This window comes from Anneissia japonica, unplaced genomic scaffold (assembly GCF_011630105.1).
Source record: "Anneissia japonica isolate Jap-2015-1 unplaced genomic scaffold, ASM1163010v1 scaffold287877_len585272_cov192, whole genome shotgun sequence".
In the NCBI taxonomy this organism is placed as follows: Eukaryota; Metazoa; Echinodermata; class Crinoidea; order Comatulida; family Comatulidae; genus Anneissia; species Anneissia japonica.
Genome location: NW_022686151.1, coordinates 481,062 through 492,562, shown reverse-complemented (window position 1 = coordinate 492,562; position 11,501 = coordinate 481,062). Strand labels below are relative to the sequence as shown.

Genomic DNA, 11,501 nt, shown 5'->3' with positions numbered 1-11,501 from the left:
TATATGTATATATACATATATTTTTTTCTTTAATACATAATCACAGTAATTATGTTTATTCTGATTTTGTTTTTGTTGCACATCTTTTACGGTTGTGCCTCTGCTATAAAAGAGAAACAGTAAAGTAAGTTACTTACTTACTGACAGATTAATATTACCAAGACAATAAAACAGTGATTTACCCTAAATCCATATTTTTTACACATGTTGTACTGGAAGTTAAATTTAACACTGTCAGACCCTGCAGAAGGTTTTTGTATCTTGTGATGATACCTGCATAACAAACAGTATTTGAATGTTTATATTTATTTTAAATTTGTATTATATTTATTTATTAACTTATTGATACTGTACTTAAAATATTATTCAAAGTTTGCATGCAAATTAACAATTAATGTCGATAGTTCTGAACAATAATGTTGTTTTTGTCAAGTGTCTCGACATTTCGATTGGATTCCTTCAGTCATCATCAAGAGAATAATAACTCCTGATGACGACTGAAGCACGTGAATCAAAAAAAAAAAAAAAAAACTTTTCTGAACTGTATGTGGTTTACAACAAGCATTTAACATTATTAGTGTTTACTCACCATGCAAATTTTCAAGAAATATTTCGAGATAAATAAATGCACTGCAGGAAATAACGCATTATTCGGCACGCAAGTCTTTGGATGAGAAAACTTGAACCTGACAATGATAATTTGTGCACCTAAGTTTTTAAATTGCCTTACCAACTAAGGTACGAATCTATACAAATAATTTACAATAAATATTATTCATCTGTTATTTAGCAAGGAAAATATACTTGTTCTAATTTTCGATGGAAATTAATACAATCTGCAAAGTTGGTATCTTTAAGTTTATTAGCTCAGCTCAGACAACAAAAGCATGTTTATATAGTACACAGCTACACAAAGAATTAAGAAAAACCCCAAAACAGAATTGCATTTAAGCCTTTAGTGCAGAGAGCTGGTGGTGCAAGTTTTCCAGAAGATCTAATTTTTACTAAATTATGTGTAAACATTTAAATTAAGCATCTAAATACATAAAAAGCTGCATCCTAACAAACCTTAAATCTGCATTTGAAAGTGATGTATAGGCTTATAGCCAATTGTTTTTCAAAGAGCATCAAAAGCTTTATTTTTGTCAGAAGATCTAGTGCTTATACTAATTAAGTACAAAAGCTGTAAATATTTTAGTTGTTTTTTTAGGTAAAAAATGGAATAAATCATTTTTAATATTGGACCCAATGACCAGGAAAAACAGAGCACTTCATAACCTAAAGGAAAGGTGCTAAATAAATACCAAAGAACATTCCATCTTTCACCAAGTGGATATAGTATAATCTATCCCATCAGATTAATGAGAAACATTGTTTTATACAGGACCTAACTGTAATAAAAATCTTGTTATTTGTACTAGTTGTGTCAAAACAGTAAAGGTGACACAGTACAGTGCATTGGCATGGCACAGTTATTGATGGTAAAATATGTTAATGGCAAAAAAAAACATGATAAACAGTGTCATTTCATCTTCAAAATACTGAATATGCCACTGAGGAGTGCAATAATTGACACATTTTTTAGCCACATTCAAAGACTTGTTCCCTAATATTAAAAGATAACACTTTCTTGGTTTGATGTTGGATGTGTTAAGAGAAAGCTCTTTATAGTTCAGCAATCTATGTCACATTCACATTGTCAACTTTAAAAAGATCGCACTAAATTTAATTTTTAAGATTCTCTTCCAAAACCTCCTGATTATCTCATTCAATACTCTGATCTTCAATTAACTTCACTTCCTCTGAGGAAGTCCACCCTCTTCAGTCTGTTGATGACCAGCCCTTGATATCTTGGTTTGGTAATAATGATACTCATATTTCTAATATTTGACCCATGTTTTACGTCATAATTAACTTGTATTAAACTAAACCAGTACAGTGTATTTCAGAATTTAAAAAAAAAAATTACACATGTGCTGCTGTATATTCTGTCCACTTGTTCCCTCATTCTGTTATTCCCTTGAGTAAAGTAGCCCTAAGTTCTATTTTCAACTCTATATTAATTATATATCAGTCTTCTTACTCTACAGAATGTGTTATAATTTTATCCTATTTTAAAGGTAAATCAAGGATAATTTATGCTCACAAATATTTTATCAGGTTAGCCTACTTATGTAAACCATAAATTTCTAATTTAAAAAAATATTGAATTTAACTAAGGGAATTGAAACACATGCTCTTTGTAAAAACAGCATTAGAGAAAAAATGAAAAGTAAGAAAACAAAAATGTAAAGAAGGAAAAGAAAAAGAAAGAAAATGAAAAGGTAAAGAAATGAAAAGAAAAAGAAAAAAACGAGAAGGTAAAGAAAGAAAAACAAAGGAAAAGAAAGGTAAGAAATTGAAAGATATAGAAGGAAAAGAAAAATAGAAGAAATGGTAAAGAAAGAAAAAGGAAAGAATTAAAAAAATGTGAAAAGGAAAGAAAATGAAAGGTAAGAAAAGGAAAAGAAGGAACAAGAAAGAAAAATGTATTAGAAAGGAAAGAAATGAAAAGATTTAGAAAGATAAGAGAAGGAAAAGGAAACTATAGGGAGGTTAATGAAAAGATAGAATAGGAATGAAAGAAAGGGAAGAAAATGAAAGACATGGAAAAAGGGAAAAGAAAGTTAAGTGAGGTTATAAGGACAAGAAAGGAATAAATAAAATAGATAAAAGAAACTTAAAATTACTGTATTTTTCAAATGATTCATAACTTAAAATAAATCAAGTTAATATATTTAATATACTTGATATTAATTTTTTTTTTAATCAGGAGAATTTTTCTTTCGGCTGTGAAAGCGTATATTACATTATGCACGCTATATAAGTTCACTATCATTTATTACTATTATTTGTATTGGATTTCTTTTGGTCAAACTGAGCAGTTATATTGTTAATTTGAACTCAAGTACACAAGCCCTGCAGATCTTAAAATGGGATAATCTTGGACAATGAAGCTGTTACCATGTATAGGATTTTTTATAACCTGGCTCCATCATGAGCGCTTCTCACTTAAAAATCAAAATTACATAAAAAGTTGATCATCCACATACTGAATATAAAAAGAAAAGTTTAATATTGGAAAGTCTTGTGCAAGTGAGAGATGCAGCAAATGCTAAGTCATTCAAAACAGCTTTCGTTTTATTGATTGCTTGTTCTTTTGGTTTATTTTTTATTGACAATATTGTTAATATTTAACAATGGCAACATAGCCTTGTAGAATAGCACCCTATGGGAGACACCAGCTTCCGTGTTAAATAAAGTTTTAATAATAATAACAATGTGCAATCTGAACCAGATTTCTTATGATAGAACAGGACTGATTTGAAGAATACAGGTCTTGAATACTAATATTGGTGTTTAATAACCAGCTTGAAATAACCATTGTGTGGAGAATATATTATTATATAATTTAACTTTCTCCTCTGGAATTCACTCAGTCTAATATTCTAAATACAGAATGGTTGAATAAGTGAAAGAAAAAGTAGCTAAATTTTATTGATTGAATTAGGAACTGAAAGTGCTGAAGATACTTTCTTACATGGACATGATTATACCATTTATTTCATAATTAAAATCAAGGTAATAATGTTATCTGATATACTGTATTAGTTATCAACATGGAATTTTATCCCTCTTAATATTAGATTAAAGTGGTTTTTAGTTTTAATGCTATTACTTTTACTGTACAAGGTCTTGCTGTTTGTGATGCCTTAGCTGTATGTCCAAAATGTTGTATGTTTTTAGATATAAAGATCAATATAATTTCTTGTAACTTGAAATTTCTTAAACTTTAATACCTAGTACCTTAAAGTGGTTATACTTGATTTTGTAAAATGAGTTTGAGTAGTCTCTACATCAATTTCATGTAGACCTTGGGTGAGAAAAAACTACTTATAAGGGCGCAGATTACCAATCACCGTTCTTAATTGGTTCTGTCATAAATGGCACCGCGTATCTGTGCTCACCAGTTGGAGGGCAATTATTGTGAAGCATTTCCTACTAACATGGTTGATCTCATCTTGAGTTTGTTAGCTATAAATAAACCATTATGAATTTTGATGAGTTCAAAATGGTTTCATTAAAATCTATAGATAGAACCTTTGAATCGCATTCCTTAAAATAACACTTTTATAATGAATTTGTGGATGAAGATGTCTTTCATAAAAGAAAAACAATATCAGAAGAATTACTGTAGTTAATTCCATTAAAGACAAGTAGATTATAAATTTTATATATCTTTTTTGGTTTGTAAAGTAAATTTTTAAGACACAAAAATCTTATTTAGAAAAAAATGTTTATTGAGATACATATTTTTGAACACCATTTTTCCACTTTTTTCCTCAGTTGTTAAATATTCAAAAATCTGTATCTCATTACCTGTATTCAAGTAAATAAATAAATGATGATTTCAAATATAAATAAAATTTTATTTTTTGCCAATTATCGTACCCACCACCACAACAAAAATGGAAATTTCAGAAAAAAATAAGTTTTTCTTTATTTTTATTATGCCTTCCTAATTTTATCAATTTAAAGCATTTATCCATCCCATTACTACACTGTTTACATTTATCAATATTAAAATTTTATATTTATTTTCTCCTCCGTCTGGATGTTTTTGGCAAAACTATTTGCTAAATAAGAAAACAAAACTTTATCTGATGATCTTTAAAAAATTATGTTTACGTAACAAGGCATACAAAAAGTCTCGCCCAATGGTGCTGGGTGGGGAGGATTACAAGGGGCTTAAGCCTCCCTGCCCTCACTGGTACTGACACTGATTTAGTTCAATTGCAGGCTGATTTTAATACCGCATTTGTGTGTTCCATGCTTGAGAAAAATTGTAATCGATGTTAAAATTTATAAAAGCCTTCTAGTAATAAGATGAAAAATGCGTTCATAACTGGAGGTTAATGGAGCCATCACCATAATTGAACCAACAGTCTTAAAATGTCTTTTCAATGCCATATCACTTAAAATATATAATTTATAGGAAAACATCTATGCATTGTTAGTCAATTATGCAGCTAAGAATAATCATGTCATCACGCTTGTTTGCTGTTACTAAAAATAGATGATAAATTGCTAAGATGTAAATTGCCAGATGGGTTTAACTATTTCTGTCCTTGTTACATTCTTCATCTGTAATTCATGCTCTATCTGAAGTAACAAATTGTATTTGTAACAATTTTCAACAATGGTTGGCCGGTTATTTTATTTTACAAAATTGTTTGTTTGAATAGTTTATTCAAAATATATTATTTATTATAATATAACTAAACAATGACAAAATAATAAAAGTAAATCTTAACCAAGTACAGTAGTTTCGCATCCCTTTAAATAATATAAAAGTTTGTTTATAAAAACAGGAATTTAACTTTTAATAGTGTAATGTGGCTCAGTTAGAATATTTTCACCAGTGTGTTGTTGGAGTGGTTGATATATCATGTTTTGAATTATGACTTCAATGATCAAATCTGTCGGCTTGCAGCCAGTTAAGTAATTTTTATTAAGACTTGTCTGACTTGTAGGCCTATAATAATTTAGTAATCACGAAAGTAGCTAAAAGAGCTATTTTGGACTCCCTATGCTATAGCCAGTGTTCACAATTTAACAGTCAATTAAAAGGGTCCAAATCAATAAAAATTAGGAAAATTTAGTAAGTGTAAAAGGGTAATGGTATAGGCATTTATAATGCACCTCTTCCCTGACTGAGGAGGTTATAAAGCGCACTTCTTTTCCCTGGTCATCCGTTTATCAAGGATGAGGAGAAAGAGACTTTTCTTTTCTATTGATTGTCAGATACAGTAAATGATAGGCATTATAAACTTTATTTTAGTCTTTGAGTAGAGTTAGGTTGAGTACAAAAGGAGTAAGATCATTTTGAAATTCAATATGAATTATTAAAGTACTGTAAGTAGAAATATTATATGTTTTGTGTATCGTATCCTGGGCACATAAGGATAACAGTTGGTTTCAACTGAGTTGTTAACCCAGGTTAAACAAGAAATAAAAAACTGTAAAGACAACTGTTAAAACTTTCACAAAAAAAATGTCTGTGGCATATATAAATAAAATATATATAATAAATTATTTATTATATATACATAATTAGGTATTTCGATTTTCCATTGTGTTAAATACTGTATACCACAGATCCTATGTGGAATCGTGGATATCAGCCTACACTCCATGTTAGAATTAATTCAATATTTTCTACAAATATTCTTAATTGAAAGCAAAGTATAATTATATTATATAAATATATTATATTATATAAATGTATATAAATATTGAGTTTTATTCTCCATGTTTTTTACCTGAATCATCGAGGTATTCCATGCCTTAATGCAGTGGTTAATCATCAAAACAATAATCAGTCAATCAATCAATATTTGTATAGCACCAAAATCTAAGGCTAGCAGTCACTGGTCACTGTATATCTACATTGGACAATACCCTTCTTATGCAGTCCTGTCAAGAGTCTCACACTGGCTGCTTGAGATTTCTTCTGGATCTGCTTGAGATTGGGCATTTTTTTAAAATTATGCGCGAGGTCGCAAACCTTAAGGAAAATACAGTCAAGCCTCGATATAACATACACCTTTACAGTGGATACATTGATACAAAGTGTCTTTGGTATCCCATTTAGTTTTACTTCAGTTTCTGCTGAGGCAGCGTCGAACACTGTGACGATCGCTAAGGGACCGGTAGCACTGATAGTTGTGTTTGTATGTGTTGTATGCTTGTTTTGAGACAATAGCACATAAAAAAATTATAATTTGAAGAAATTCTGGAATGCGTGAGAAAATATAGACCTCACATGAGGGTGTGAGATCGAAGCTAAATGCGTGGGACTCACGCGAGATGCGCGAGACTTGACAGGTCCGCTTATGTTTACTCTATTCTTAGCAATAATATTTAAATAAAGAACAAAGAATGATGCTTACCATATTATCTATTTCACTACAATCATATTCGTAAAAGTACTATGTCCAGAAATTCTCCAATTTTTACCTCCGGAAGTAAAAATATGTATCCACAAAATTTGAGTCCTTTCCTGTTTGATTAAATTATCTCCACAATGAGGAAAAAGATAATATTGTGCACACAAAATTTAGTTGCAGTTCAGCCTCACTGAAAACAGCTAGTGAGCTTTATTTACAAGATCTGTCGCTCATGTTCAAGTACCTTGCACACTGCAGCAAATGCTATTAATCTCTCAATTGGTAATAACCAATCATAGACATTCATTGAAAATTAGCTCCACCCACTTTCTCCCTGAAACCAATTAAATGTTAGACTCCCTGGGGATGATGGCTATTTTTAGATGTCTAATTCCTGTCACTGATCTGTATAAAAGAAATTTCTCTGTTCATTATGAGTTCAGAGACTGGCGTTCCAGATACTGTTTCAAGTACAGTAAAAATAAATGAATTTAAAAAAAAAGAAAACTTAAATACAAAGGTCGATGAACAATACGGTATTTATGAAATAAAAAATGAATACTTCCATTCAATTAGATGATCAAAATATCATATGTAATTTAGCTTTAAAAGTTACATTAAATGCTGAGCCACAAGGGTTTCTAGCCTTCATACTAGGATTCATTTGCCACTATAAGCTGAGCCTATATTTCATTACAGGCCTATAGGATTTAAGCCTACCTAAAACATCTAAAATCATATTTGTTTTAAATAATTAAAGACTAACTTATAAATTAGCTTGTGATAGTTCAAACAGATTTGTGGCATTGTCTCTATTATGCTGAATAACTGAAATATTTAATTCAACATTTTAATTGCTTTGGTATATAAAAACGTTTTCCAACTGAAAAAGAATAAAAATATATTTACTTTAAAACAATTAAATTACCATATGTTCTGCAGACACTTGAAATTGATAAGTATTATATTCAATTTAGGAATCATTCTTTAATTAGAATTATATTAATAAATATCAATTAAAACTTTATATCTCTGGATAAAGCAGAAAACAAAAGAACTTATGTTCAAAACGTAAGTTCTTTTGTTTTCTGCTTTAAGATTCAAGATTCTTTTATTGTCTGAAATAAAACTCAGAAATTGCAATCACTGGCAATGTAACAAGTGTAAATATCATATAATAAATAAAGAAACAATAACAAAAATATAGAAAACTAATTTATATCCAGAGATATAAAGTTTTAATTGATATTTATTATTGTCAACCTGGATAGATGAATCTACATCAGTCGATTAGAATTACATTGTTTTGATAGCAAAGCCAGTAAGCAGCGATGCAAGCAATTTAATTATAGAATGCCTGTTTTAAGCTATTCCCATGTGCAGGCCTACCCCTAGTTTATTAATTGTTGACTTTGTAATTTTAGTCTCTACTTGTTCATCTTGAAAGCTTTATGATTGACAATGCCATAGTTTCCACCAGTTCATCACAAAGTCTGCTAATCACTAAAATGTCATTTTAATCTGGATATTATGAGACTGAAATTATAGGCTTATAATGTACTGGTGAAGGTCACCAATTACTGCATAAGCTGTAAACAAAAGGCATTAATTAATATTTGATTGAATTTTAATAGATTGTAAGATGAATTAAATAAATTGAATTGAAAAATTCCTATATCAACTTTTTCATCAGAATTTAGGGTTGGAATCATGTTCTCTCATATTTGTTAACAAGGTTTTTTAATGGTGATGCACCTTTGATATACCACTCTGATTGATTGTCTAATGTCCATTATTTAGTTTATGCTTGCAAAAATTGGCTTTTTTTTCTACCTTAACTCTTATGTGCACAGTAGCCTGGCATTTATTAGGCATTCTTTTATTCAATAACAGTTCAGTCATTATCACAATACAGAGCGCAGGTAGTGTGTGGAAAGTACTATCATGCTAGTTAACTTCTCGATCTAGTTTGATATTATTGTGTTGCTATAATTTTGCCTAGCTGTTAGCTATTGTACATTTAGCTAATGTGTATATTGAGGTTTAATATTTATGTATATGGCAGAATATCATGATTATTTAGGCCTAACTGTAGATTGCCATCGCCTATTCATTTAAATACTGGCATGCCTAGTATTAAATGTGAATATATTTCTTCTTGTTTTAATTGTTTAGAAACTTTAAATATTAATCCTTTAGTAAATCTTAAATAATCAGAACTTGGAATAAAGAAAGAGAAGACCATTATTTGAATTTAGAGCATTATTGCTAGCAGACGGTAAGTTAACCCACAGTAGAGGTTACCCTCCACTCCCAGTCTCTGAATTAATTTTTGTTTTTATAATACAAGTGTTAACCTCTTATATCAATTTTAATCGTTTCTGATCACATGAACTTAGTTATTTTACTTCACTATCATAAAAATATATTTAAATACACACTTTTTTTCTAATATTTCAAACACAAAAATAAATATATATACATCATAAAACAAAATCCTGATTTCTTATTTTTGCTGAGTGATACTAAGACTATTAAGAATAATAGAATAGAATTGGTGATCTAGCCTAAGTATGTCAACATAGGCAGACGCATGGTTTGAATGTTGGGTCGTACAAGTTTAGTGTGGGACTACGGTTGGGATTCAGCCTCAAAATATTAGCGAGACTGGGAGACATTTCATAATGTAATACCTTCCAACGAAAAGCTGCCTTGCTCAAAGTCAGCCTGTTGTTTGTCAAAATCAATATTCAAACAAAAAGCTTACACCCCACCCCACCCCCATTTGAAAACTTCTAAGTAAAAAAAATTAGGCTAGGCTTATGCTTATGCTGTGTCACGGTTAACGTGTATTTGGGAATCTAAGAAGCAATATTTTTCAGTGGGCGTGACCACGGAAAATAAATTCCACGCCCCCTCATATTTTGGTCGTGCCCCCCCCCCATTTTAATACTGATAGATACGCCACAGTTGCCTAGTTTTAATTATAATAATAATTGTCGACTTGTATATAGCGTATATTGTAGAGACCTCTATGCGCTTAGCAGTATTACACCTGGTCGCTGGATCAAGCACATTCAATTCAATTTCAATTCATTTATTCACCTCAACAGATAACAATATAAACACACCAAAAAAACAGACAAAAAGGAGGCAGGCTTCCGAAAAAGAGAATCAAATCTCTATCGAGTGGGTCGCCATATGGGCCACATACTCAGGCCCATGGGAGAAGTCCATAATGTTGCAGCTGTAATCAGTGCATGTGTGTTTAAACGTACCAGGTACCCACTCGGTGGAGAGAGACAACTGTAGATAAAGTGCCTTGCCCAAGGACACAAGCGACTTGCACCTCAATTTTGGGTGACCAAGCCACAACCGATGTGCCAACCGCTTCTACTATTTCATCCCTAATTGCAGATTTTATAGCCTTACTAGTAAACATTTTTTTAAGCATAATTTTTTTAAGCATATAAATACGTATGGTCAAGCCAGTAGCCAGGATATTGGTAGAGGGGTTCTTTTTGATACTGAAAGGGCACTTGCGAACACCATTGGCTGGGGCCAGGGGGCTGCCAAGGGCCCCCGGGGGTCCAGGGCCAAAACCCCGGTGGGGGTCCAGCATTCTTAGCATTTACAGGCGTTACTTAATTGATTTGAGAGGCCATACATTTAAAAAAATGTATATATTAAAGAGGTAATTTTTTGAGTTGGGAAAAGATAAAAAACAAAAAAAAACTACTACTTTAGTACTATAGTGTTGGTAATTTAACAACAGTAGCATTGAATTTTTTATGTTACTAGGTAGGTCTTATAACAATCGGGTTTTAACGTAGGACTTTTAATGATGATAGGCTCTAGGCTAGGCCTAAAGTGTAGGCTAGCCAGCCTTTCATGAAAAGGGGGGTTTGTTCGTACCCAACGAACCCCCTGGCTACGGGCTTGATGGTATTGAAATGAAATAACAACTGATATCATTCCGTTTTTGTCTCAGTATGTTGTAATCATGGATGGGTTTGTAAACACTAAACAATAAAACGAATGATTAAATGCTCCAAAAGTAATATTGTAGACAATCAAAACAATGGGAATCAGTAATACCCTTCAAACCATGAATCAGTGATTATATATATATATGAGTTTTTTAGATTTACAAAAATAGTGTTAAATGCAACAATCAAGTTTTCTCTGCCTACTATAGTTTTAACTAGTTAACAAAAAACAATGTTTGTTGGTCATCATTATAAAAATGTAGTTTTGGTTTCAATATTACCAGTTTCACTTTCAACTACAACATTTGTCTTTGCATATTGTATGAAACCTTGCTGAGCATCAAACAACGATTAAATGTGTGGAAATACATTTAACATAGTCCTACTGGTACACTACAAATCTAATGACAATATCATAACATAAATGGGTTGTAATTAAATGGATATGCTACATTTAATGTTTTTTTTGTTTTTTTTTACAATTTTTGACCTTCTGACTGGGAGGGTGAGTGAGGATTAAGTG

General features: G+C 30.9%; 1 protein-coding gene across 2 annotated transcripts in view; it reads right to left on the bottom strand.

Moving 5' to 3' along the window:
* The window catches only part of LOC117113599 (histamine H2 receptor-like), a 10,090-nt gene extending 2,786 nt beyond the window's left edge, over window positions 1-7,304 (bottom strand). The window contains exons 1-2 of one of the 2 annotated variants that reach the window (XM_033257002.1): window positions 6,993-7,304; window positions 183-273 (exon numbers count right to left, since the gene is read on the bottom strand). The gene's annotated coding sequence lies outside the window, so the exon portion shown is untranslated. The remainder of the gene's footprint in view (window positions 1-182; window positions 274-6,992) is intronic. The other variant, XM_033256993.1, reaches the window with a different exon arrangement.
* Between the last annotated feature and the right edge of the window lie 4,197 nt (window positions 7,305-11,501).